The sequence below is a fragment of the Barbatula barbatula genome (assembly GCF_947034865.1).
Source record: "Barbatula barbatula genome assembly, chromosome: 7".
NCBI lineage: Eukaryota > Metazoa > Chordata > Actinopteri > Cypriniformes > Nemacheilidae > Barbatula > Barbatula barbatula.
The window spans coordinates 2,043,087-2,053,988 of record NC_136770.1 but is presented as its reverse complement, the minus strand read 5'-3'; positions in this window follow the sequence as shown (position 1 = coordinate 2,053,988).

Here is a 10,902-nt window from a genome sequence, read left to right as displayed (position 1 = left end):
GTTAAAGGGGTTTCTATGGCGTCATTCCAAAGTTTTGCATTTCACCATGAAACAGGAAGTTATATCTCAGGCATACAATGTCAGACCTGCCCCAAACATCACACGTTTGATCATAGTCCCGGCCTGAACACATCTGCATGGTAAAATTCAGTAAGTTATAGCGCCACATCCAGGCAACAGGAAGTGTCAAGTTTTACACTTTGATTAACTACTCATGTCCTCCTTTAATTTGAACAATTTATTTTTGATAAAAAATGACTAAATAAAAAAATGTAACACTAAAAACAAAAAAAACATTTATTTTTTATAACATTTATCGATCACAGCGGCGGTGACCTCCTTTGCGACGAAGCCTAACATCCCAACAGAGAAACAATGTTCTGGTGAGTAATTTCCTTTGATAGCACAGATTAATGGAATGAAAAACATTAATATCATACCCAGTACCGCACTGACTCCTCCTCGTACTGAAAGATAAAAGAAACACAACAATGACAATTTAAACAAAGACACAGTAGAGATGCCAACTAAACTTCTCCTGAACTACTTTTGTATTTTTGATCATAGTAAATGGCTTACCAAACAGATTCACTGTTGGAGGCATTGCCCTGAAACAGACAGCTTGAGGAGGAAAAAGAAAACGATGAATTTACATAATTTAACATATTTCACTTAAATAAGCTCAAATCTGAATGTTCAGTTCTTACTCTACGTCTAATGTTGTTGACTTTTAGGATGCAATACATCAAGTGCAGTTTATTTGGATAAACACAAAGCTACAACACAACGACCAATGTCAAAGTGGAACTGTCTTGTTGCCTTATTTTCAATGAATGAAAAGACATTAAACTGCATGTGAATTAACATCTTAACGTGAATAGAATGTTTTGTTAGCGTGTCTATTATCTTTGTGTTACATAAATATTCAATCAACTATCAAAAACTGATCTTTATTTGAAAGTTTAAACTCAACATTCATGTTAGGAACTTGCAATCAATAAAATGTCCATATATGGAGTTCAAATTAAGATGTTAATAAGACACTGTATTAATACATCACAGATGACTTTCTATTCACAAAGGGTCTTCCACACTTATAGAGCAAAGACTGAGCCAATTCATATCTGCCAGAGGTGTGCAGTGATGCTTCACATTTACTTCACTAACTTTTGGGAAAGTATGTTTCTGTCCATTTACAAACTCTGTGGTGTGTTAAAATCTTTCCAGATAAGTATATTGCAGATCTGCCAACCTCGGATCTTGTTTTTTAAATACTATCAGTGTGACGGGACACAGGGTTTGAGGGGGGGTCAATATACTCACATTATTCAACATATAAATTGGTTAAAAATGTGAATAAAACAATGCAGTCACGTTTTTCAGAATAGCTCAAAGAAATAACATGACAACGCATGAATAATCTATGAATATATTTAGAATATTTGAGCACAATGTCACCCTCTTGCGCATCTAAGATACATCTAAGGCCAGAAGTGGTGCAAAATCTCGTCAGTTTAGCGCTTTATCGCTTCTGTCTCTCAACTGCAGTGTGTTTTTGGCAAAGTCAATGAGCAAAGGTAGTTTAGATGGTTAGCATAAAGGTTTATTGAGACTTGAAACACCAAGGATTTAGTGACAGCCTAGCAAAGAGCGCAACTGAACGAGTTGAAGTTGCATTGACAACAGAGTCTACCACCATCACAGAACACGATGTGTCATGATTCCGTTATCATGACACTTGATATCATTATTTTTATTAATAGAAATCTTTGAAAATAACTATTATATCAGACAAAAGACCACACAAAGAGGAAGAGAAAGAAGAAGAAAAAGCGAAAGAAAATATGTATTTCTCCTCCTCCCTATAAATACAAAATAAACTAAAGGAAAAGAGCATCCTTAAAAACACTGTATGGTAAAAAACAGGCGGGATATTAAGTTGAAAAAACGTCTGCAAACATTTAAACAACTTGACATTTTTTTGGTTGTTTATTAGCAATAGAGATTGTTTTTAAATCTCAAATTCTAACAAAAATAAATTGCAGTTAAGTGCAGATTTGACAAACTTTTGTTAATTGTCGTACACAGCCTTTTATTTATTTATTTATTATTTAGAACATGTAAATAACATTACAGAAAAAACAGGCATGAGTAACATAAACTCCAAAGATGATTAAAGAAAAAATATAAAATAAAATAAATGAAAATAAAAAGAGACATTCACAATACGCCGAATACAGATTCATAATATCTTACAATAGACATAGCTTTTGAGTTTTTAACAATTTTATGAGACTTCATTAACAGAATGAGTTCGTTAGAGAAAACCTTGTGTAAAGGAGGAGATTTTGACAATCTACATTTATGAATAAAAAATTTGCCATTCAAGATGACGAGATTTTGAATATTTTTATCATCATTCTGAAAATAGCAAATAATTTCTTTCACATTCAGTGATATCGTTAGATTAATTTTTGTCGTACACAGCCTTTATTTTGAAAACGTTTCCTGGTGACGACACATTATCCCGCCTCCCGCTATTGATTGGCTCCTAGAGGCCTTTGTGGTTTAATAATAGAAGCTACAACTTTTTTACGACTTATTATTTTTGGAGTTTGCTATATTTGCTGCCTGCAGCGTAAAAATGTGTTGTTGTTTTTATGTTAATGATGAGCCAAGAAATGGTTTTCTACAGGTAGGAAATATTTACTATACACGTTTCTATTGTTTCTGACAAACCAAACGCTATTTTGAACAAACACTACAATACACTAACGTTTATTATAACTCTAATGTTTTCCTTTGACGATCGTTGTTATATTTTTAGGGAAACAATAGCAGCCTTAAAACACATCTCAAGTTATTTGGTCATGATGTGAAAATCACTTGCCACTAGGTGGCGGTAAATAACTGTTTGTTATCTTACGATGGCGCAACATTCATCACAAAACAAACTGTTTGTTTCGTCTAGTAGTTGAATAAACCAGTGATGTTCTATAGAAGGTCTTATATCTTAACGGTTATTTATTTATAACTCCACAGATTTGATTTACCTTGCAGAGGGGACAAACATAAACCCATCCATTGGTGCTTGAATTAAGGCAAAAGACAGATTTTTTAGCAATGATGTATTTTTGTCATTGTCTGTGCATTGCACATAGAGTGATTCTCTTAAGATGTATGTGGACAGGTCTGATTTGGATGGATTTTGGTTCTTAAAATTATAGTTAGGACGTTGTGTAGTGTTACTGGATTGTTCTGATTCTCATATTTCCTGTTTCATCCGCATTTTAAGCAGTAGATGATGGATGCCGATGAGGTGTGGAGTGTTGGCTCCCTCTCATTTTGGCAGAAAGGAGCCGTCCAAATAATGCAGCGCTGAAATGAAAATCAATGCCGGAGGAAACACTGCCACTGACAGAGGGAGGTATGCAAGGTCACAGGCCCGTATCATATTTTACAGACACAAAATCACAATATTTGTCCAGTAGCGGCACCTGTTATCAAGAAAAGCACATATGTTTCATGAACAATATTCAGATAGGAAAGTCGTAAGGGGCACAGGCAACATTTAAAGGCGTGTTACTCAGTTTAGAAGTATAAATTACCCAACTGGGTAATGAATCAATCATCACTTTTGTATACAGAACTAAAGCTGATAAAACTAGAAAATAAAAAAGTTATTTTTACATATTTTTACACTTTTCTGGCATTTTTACAATATTTTTCAAGCAGTTTCTTGTTTTATAGTAGACTAAAACAATTTAAGCTAACAGCTCTTACTCCATGCAGTTAAACCAGCAACTTGGGTTAGCCATAACCACTACACCACATTAACTTTGGTATTTTTAAGATTTATCCACCTAATATGTATAATTTTAGATACCCATCTGCCTGTGGAAGGATATTACACAGTCACCGGGGATGAAGGCATACATTGGCAGTTGTATCCCAGATCTGAACTAACATCCTCTGCTGAGTTGTTCAGTTTGTAGAGCTCATGTAGCTTATTAGACAAGAGTGGGAGGGAGACAGGAGCTAAATGTGATAGATTCGAGCTTCAGTGTCCAGGGTCAACCATCTCTCTTGCTTCTCTCCGTCCCCCATCTCCTCTTCATCATTTACAGATAGCATAGCTAACACTGGGTACAGGTATCTGAAGGATGTATCTTCCTTACTTCCTCCCATTGTCCTTTAATGCATGCGTCTATCCATCCATCAGATTTTCTCATCCTTAACATCACTTCCACATTCCATCACTTTCTCTCCCTCGATCTCCCACATCTGTTCCTTCTATTCTTTCCATTTTGTTTTAGCAGCAGTATCGTCATGCTTTGGGTTCTGGATGATTTTTCAGGTAAAATGAAACATTTGCTGCGATTCATTTGACCGGAGCTGTCAGAGCTTGTTGAATGGACATCCCGCTGATGCAGGTTGCTCAAAAGAATGCACATGCTCTGTTCCTTTACAGATTTATAAATAACAATGTGTGTTTAAAACGGGTTCTGAAAGCCTTTATAATGCGTTTTATATTAACCATTCATTGAACGTGTTACCTGTGTGTATCTTTTAGTGAAAATCTATTTTGCTGTAAATGCCGGCGTGTGCTGTTGTTGTGGGGGATGTGCAGTGTGTAATGTGATGCTGCTGGTGGAGATGCACAGGAAACAGCATCAAACACGCATACATTCCCACACACTGTCCCTGATGCCGAGGCGATGTGGACTGACAGACATATAGGAAAAGATGAACATACTTATTTAATAACCTGAGAGACGGTAGCACAGGTGTGGATGTCAGGTGACTATTAATCACTTTCGATCCCATAAGCTTTGTGTTGTTGGGACACTATCCAGTAACATTTTAAACATTGGTGCATTAATGAATGTTAACCATTTGATTTTAATAATGTACGATTGTATACTGAAATAAACATGAACTAAGAATAGTAAATGTTTTGCAAGAATTGTTCGTGTTAGTTTATGCATTGTAGAATTGTAAACAAATGCAGCTTTATAGTAACATTTTGTTACCCATTATTATTATTAGTGTATTTGAAATGTTATTAATACGTAATTTCAAAATTACATAATTACTTGCTCATAAAGTCTACTTTTAAAGCAGTCTGTGTGATGGATTATTTTGCGAGGGGCTTATTACATATTTACAAAAAGTATAAATAATTACAGTCATGATTGAAATATTTCAGGATCTTTAAAGCACCGTCACCAGTAGCTGGCGCTGTCACCAAACTGCTGAATTAAGGGCAGTGCTATATGATACATAGCAAGTCATGTGTAACTCGCTTATCATTATCATAAAACTGTAAGATAAGTGTTAAGAAGAATCACTGAATTTTTGTCTAGTGTAGCGGTGTAATCCTAATGGAATCTGTTAGCTAGAATAGGTTTGTTTTGCCTGTTTGGTTTAAAGGTTGCAATGCCGAAACATACATGAAGTATTTTTGGAGGTTGAAGGTGCCGAATTGCTATTTTAAGGATAATTGTCAAAAATAAGTGATCTGTCTGGCATCATGAAATATAGCTTTCACTCATACAAGATCAACATCACGACCGTTTCAAAAGTCTGGATTTAAACTAATCACAGGTGGTTGTAACTGTATGATGTGATCCGCGTTCTTCATGCTGCATGATCGGGCCTCTTTTACACTTCTGGGTGGAACTGCACTCTGTAGTGAGATAGAATTGCGTTTTTTTAATTTATGACACGTTTCAGACAGCCATTAGATGCACGTAATGAATGGATTCACTGTGGCCGTGTGTCACAACACTGGCCCTGCATATTGAGCCGTGATGGTCAAACAGATTAGAAACTGACACATCAGCTGTAAAGCATGTCGTAAATTTTTAGTGTAAACTGCTAGAGCCGCCCGCTTAACAGTAAACCTTGCCAGGCTGTGATTTTCCAACATGATGCAAGTAACCTGACAGTAACCCTTCATAGCTGTCGACCTAAACCGTTGTGATATAGGATGTAGCGTGATGTGATGAGGACCACAGGTTAAGAGCTTATTCAAATAAAATAGCCCCTGTTCCCCTCGGCTCTTCCTGTTTGATGTGTGAAATATGTGTTTTGGCCTTGGTCCAGCATTGATGTAACAGGATTACAAGCACATCCACAACTCATCGTTCTCTGTAACGCCAGAGACAAATGAATGAAGCTGCAAAGACGTCCCTGAATGACACGGTTCTGATTTGCTGTGAGACGTCGAACAAAACCGCTCTAACATAGTTACATTAATGCCATTATTGTTGTGAGATTACTGTTTTAAGCTTTGGGTGGCAGTTCATTGATGTGCTGGAGAAGGTTTGATGAATTGGCCCTTTGCTCTGTTCTGGTATCGAGGGACACCGTGGATCTCTCTTGATGTCAATCTGTTGTCACACTGAAATGAATGACTGGGGCATAAATGTTAAGGACACACACATGACAGGCTTGAATTCAACAGCACAGACTATATTCACACATCGTAGGAAAGACTAAAAACAACATTTCCCATTTTAAATTGTTAAATTCGTTTTTTTTTAACTAGTCTTCTTTTTTACAGAAAAACTAAATGGCACACTTGAGCTTTAACCTGTTTTTAGAACTCCAAACTGGACTGATAACTGTATTTTGTTATTGTCCATAAATGCTTTTATTTTTTGAAAGATAAAACAGCAGAATATAGTCGACCTGTCAATTATTTTATATTTATATGTACGCTTCGTACAGTAGTTTTAGATATGGATGCTTTCGGTCTCATGAGGCAGCCTGTCATTTCAAAAGGCTTCAAACAGCAGGATCATATTTTACTTCTGATTCTGTCAGTCGTTTTAAATTACCTTAAATTACCCTTTCTGTCAAAAAATCAGTATTATTTATTATTGCCTGTTATAAAGTACACTGTAAAAATTGTTTGCTGCCTTAGTTTTGTAAGTACAATCAATGTGACTTTACAAGTCTTTTAAGCTTAAGTTATTGTGTTAAATCAACAAAATTTCAAGTTACGTATATCAATGCACCACTTGCCAAAACTTGAAGGTCCAGTGTCTTTTTTTTCTTGGAGGATCTATGGACAGAAATGCAATATAATCTTCATAACTATGTCTTCAGATGTGTATAAAGACCTTACATAATGTGGCTTTGTTCTTACTGCTTTAGAACAGCATGGAGAATCTCCATACACCACATGTCCCCCTGCATTGAATTTGCCATGTTGTTTCTACAGTAGCCCTAAATGAAGAAACTGCTCTACAGAACGCGTTTCAAAAATATGTTATCTCCTTCAGCAAAGAAGCGAAAACGTTAATACATCTAAATCCTGTGTCAGCCACCGTAGTGCTTCGAAAGGAAGAGACGAGGGGTTGAGTGAGCCGTTGGTTGCAATTCGCAACCTCACCACTAGATGCCACTAAAAATTACACAAAGGTCCACTTACAAATTAAAATGACTTGAAAAGCCAAGTTGATTGTATCTAGTATGGAAAAGAAAGTGTAAGTTTGAACATTTCCTATACTAAACATTCTGTGATGTACTTTTAATGTTTATAGCACAAACTTCAGTGGTACATGATGCTGGCATGTTAGGATGACAAGACACACAATACACACAAATTTGTATGTCTTTTTGTTACCCTGCTGCAACCACATAGCGTAGTAACAGAATCAAAAATACTCAAAACACCTTGCAATCGTGCAACAAATCCCTGGCGACCCTCCAAAAGCATTCGGTGTTTGCTCAGGCAAGCAGCACTCGCTTTTTGTTCAGAAAATGTGAAAACGTAACGCACGCTGCTATGAGTTTACAAAGTAGTGTGTTACTTCTCTGTGAATATTTAATGACCAGCTGCGTTTAATAAAAAGGTTTCAGTGCAGGATGCTGTAAATGAGCTCTTGTGCTGTGAGCATTAGCAATTGTTTAAAGGAGGAAACATTTATTTACTGCGTTTAAAAAGGTATCCAACACCATTTACAATGGAGTCAACAAACAACCAATACCATATTTTGTATCTTCATATTCACATGGAATTCATTAATTTTATGCGTTTTTTAAATAGCATTTGTCACAACAATCTGTTGTTCTTTTTAAAATAAACAGCAATAATCAATTCATCTTTGGTGTTGCTGTTAGTGTTACATTGTAATTTTTCTTTTATTTTCGTACTTGCTTTCTCATCCAGATTTGTTTGATAAAACGCTGCCTCGCTTGCCTCCGCAGAAAAAGCACCCCTGATCATTATGTGTGAATTGTCTAGACCATCTCCCCACCCACCCTGCACCAATCCGTCCATGTTTACTGGTATAATGCATAAGAGAACTGTAGAAAACTTATTCAGTCAGTCTTTTGGCTTTTATCTGCAAGCTTTGAACTTTTCCCTCATCAGGAGGCGGCCTGAAGCTTCATATCACCAGACAGAGATTCAAAAATAAAACATTTACTGCCATCCGAGGTCAACGATGATAAACATTACATCAATGTGTTTGCGGTCTCATCATCATTTTGCCTAGTGATGAATATCGGTAGATTCTTACTCAGAATCCCGATGTTCTGTAGCGTGAGACTGAGGTTTGGTTTCAGTTTGTCTCGCTGTGTTAACCTTAGAAGCACCTACTGTATGTATACAGCCCTGGAGGAGATTGCTGCAGGATCCAGAATGCACTCATTCATATTAATCATCTCCTTGAGTCTAAATTGGGATCTTATGGAGGTAAAGAGAGAAGGAGGGACAGCGGGAATAACTTGGGTAAAAACATGCCTTTTTCTACACTGTGGCAGGTTAATCTTTTAAGTCAGCTGTTTTAGATTTGATGTCTCGGGTGAAGAATAGCACACAATGTTGATCTTGGAAGATTGTAGAATAGAGTAGGGCAACCTCGAGCGGTAAAATATATCTCGGGAACAAGATTTAAAGAAGGTTATATAACATTTAATGCACTCTTTATGAAACGCTTTATGCCATTCATGTAGATCAGTAAACATGAGTGATCTTAATTTCAGTGTAAAAGCAGTGTTTTTATTTAGTGCTTTAAAATAAACACAACATATAGAGAGTACTATAACATAGAAACAGTATTTTGTTTTGATAATATATCATTGTTGCATAATGTATTTAGACATTTTTATTCAAATGTAAAATAATGTTAAGAAGTCATATTTAGCTAGTGTTTATTTGTAACGTTTACAAATTACAAACACAACATGAAGGCAGTTCAATGATTTATAAATATACAATATAAATAATGTATCATTTTTGTGTTGTTTTTTTGCCATTTGGAGGTACATTCAAGGTTACATTAAATGAGTAAATGGTCAAAATACATTCGTACATTTTAAAAAAAGTGCAATTATTCCAAGCGTTGACCTCTTTACTTTGTGCATGTGTCTGCTTACTAACCTTTAATAAAACACATTACAACGGAGAAATAAAAAACGTGACTCTAGTGGACCAAGATGCAGCGTTTTGTACCTGGTGCTTCATATTTCAATGTAAGCAGAGGTACGTACAGTATTTACAATGAGCCTGGGCTGAAATTAACCATTGATCTATTCAACAACTAATATTATAATCAAAAGCCTCGAGTGTTTATTCATGAAATATTCTTCCAATCACTGGCCAGCACCCTGTCTGGTGTCCTGTGGTATTTAATGGCATTCTTTCGGTATATTGAGAGCGTTTAGTTTGGTTTGATAAGCAGCACGATGACATATACCAAAAACCCACACCCACTGGCTTAATGGGGTCCATTATGGAGATAACTGTATCTCTATGACTTTGCATTGGAAGACAAAGACATTGGGCTTTCTTCAAGACTAAGTAACAAATTACATGTAACCTTGGAACATTTACAGATGCAGTAGTTGCGTGTTTGTGAAACCAAGAGATTTCCCTGGAGATGAATGCATTAGGGTGGAGTCTAGAAAAAAATATGTTGTGAGTATTGTTTTTCTGGACTGCTGTGTGTATGACGCGTGCGTGTTGGAGCAGTTTGTGGGAAATAGTTTTGTGATGAGCGGTGGGTTTAAGGTGGATGTGTTTATAAACAGAACCACAATGGGTTTAATGGAGACCCTGTGCTGCTTTCTGATGTCGTTATCACAGTCCTGCTGTGTCACAGTGCATCATGGGAACTCGACATCTCAGGGACTTTATTTTCCCATCACGCTCCCTGAGGCCCAACATGCCCACCTGCTGCAGAATCTCAGTATGAAAACAAAGTCTTCTCAGTAATGCTTACACACACACACACACACTCCAGTCTGTCATTTCTGGGCTGAATTGGCCTATTTGCCTTTTTACATCCATTTGGATGGTTTGTGACCATTTTAATGACCAATACCACATCCCAATAAATCCCTTTTTGGAGTTATATATATGAACTGACCTTCTGATGAGTTGTAGTTATATTGTCAATCATTTGATTTCTGTCGCTTGCTCAGACTTAAGCTTAAGATTTTATGTTATTCTTAAGTTGGCTAAATAAAGCGTGATATGGCAAAGCATTTCTATCTGTGTTTTTTTTATTAAATTGTTTATTATGCTGCAATTGAGGCAAATTCTTATCCCAGTCTATAACAGATAGCATAGTGTAAATAAACAGAACTATTTTTTAAAACATAAAGACCATCTTTAGTTGCTTTGCCTAGTACCTCATTCATTATGTACATTTATTACCATTTTATTTTTAATAGCAAACCTTGTCTGATATACTGTATAGACGTGGCAACAGTTACTCATTTGTCAGTAATGCTTTTAAGCAAAGGGTCAGTTACATTGTCAGTTGTGCCGTATTTTTGATTGTCTTGGTTTATATGGATGTAATATTAATGTGGGTATCATCTGCCCGTCAATCAGTCCATCTCTCTCTCTCTCTCTCTCTCTCTCTCTCTCTCTCTCTCACA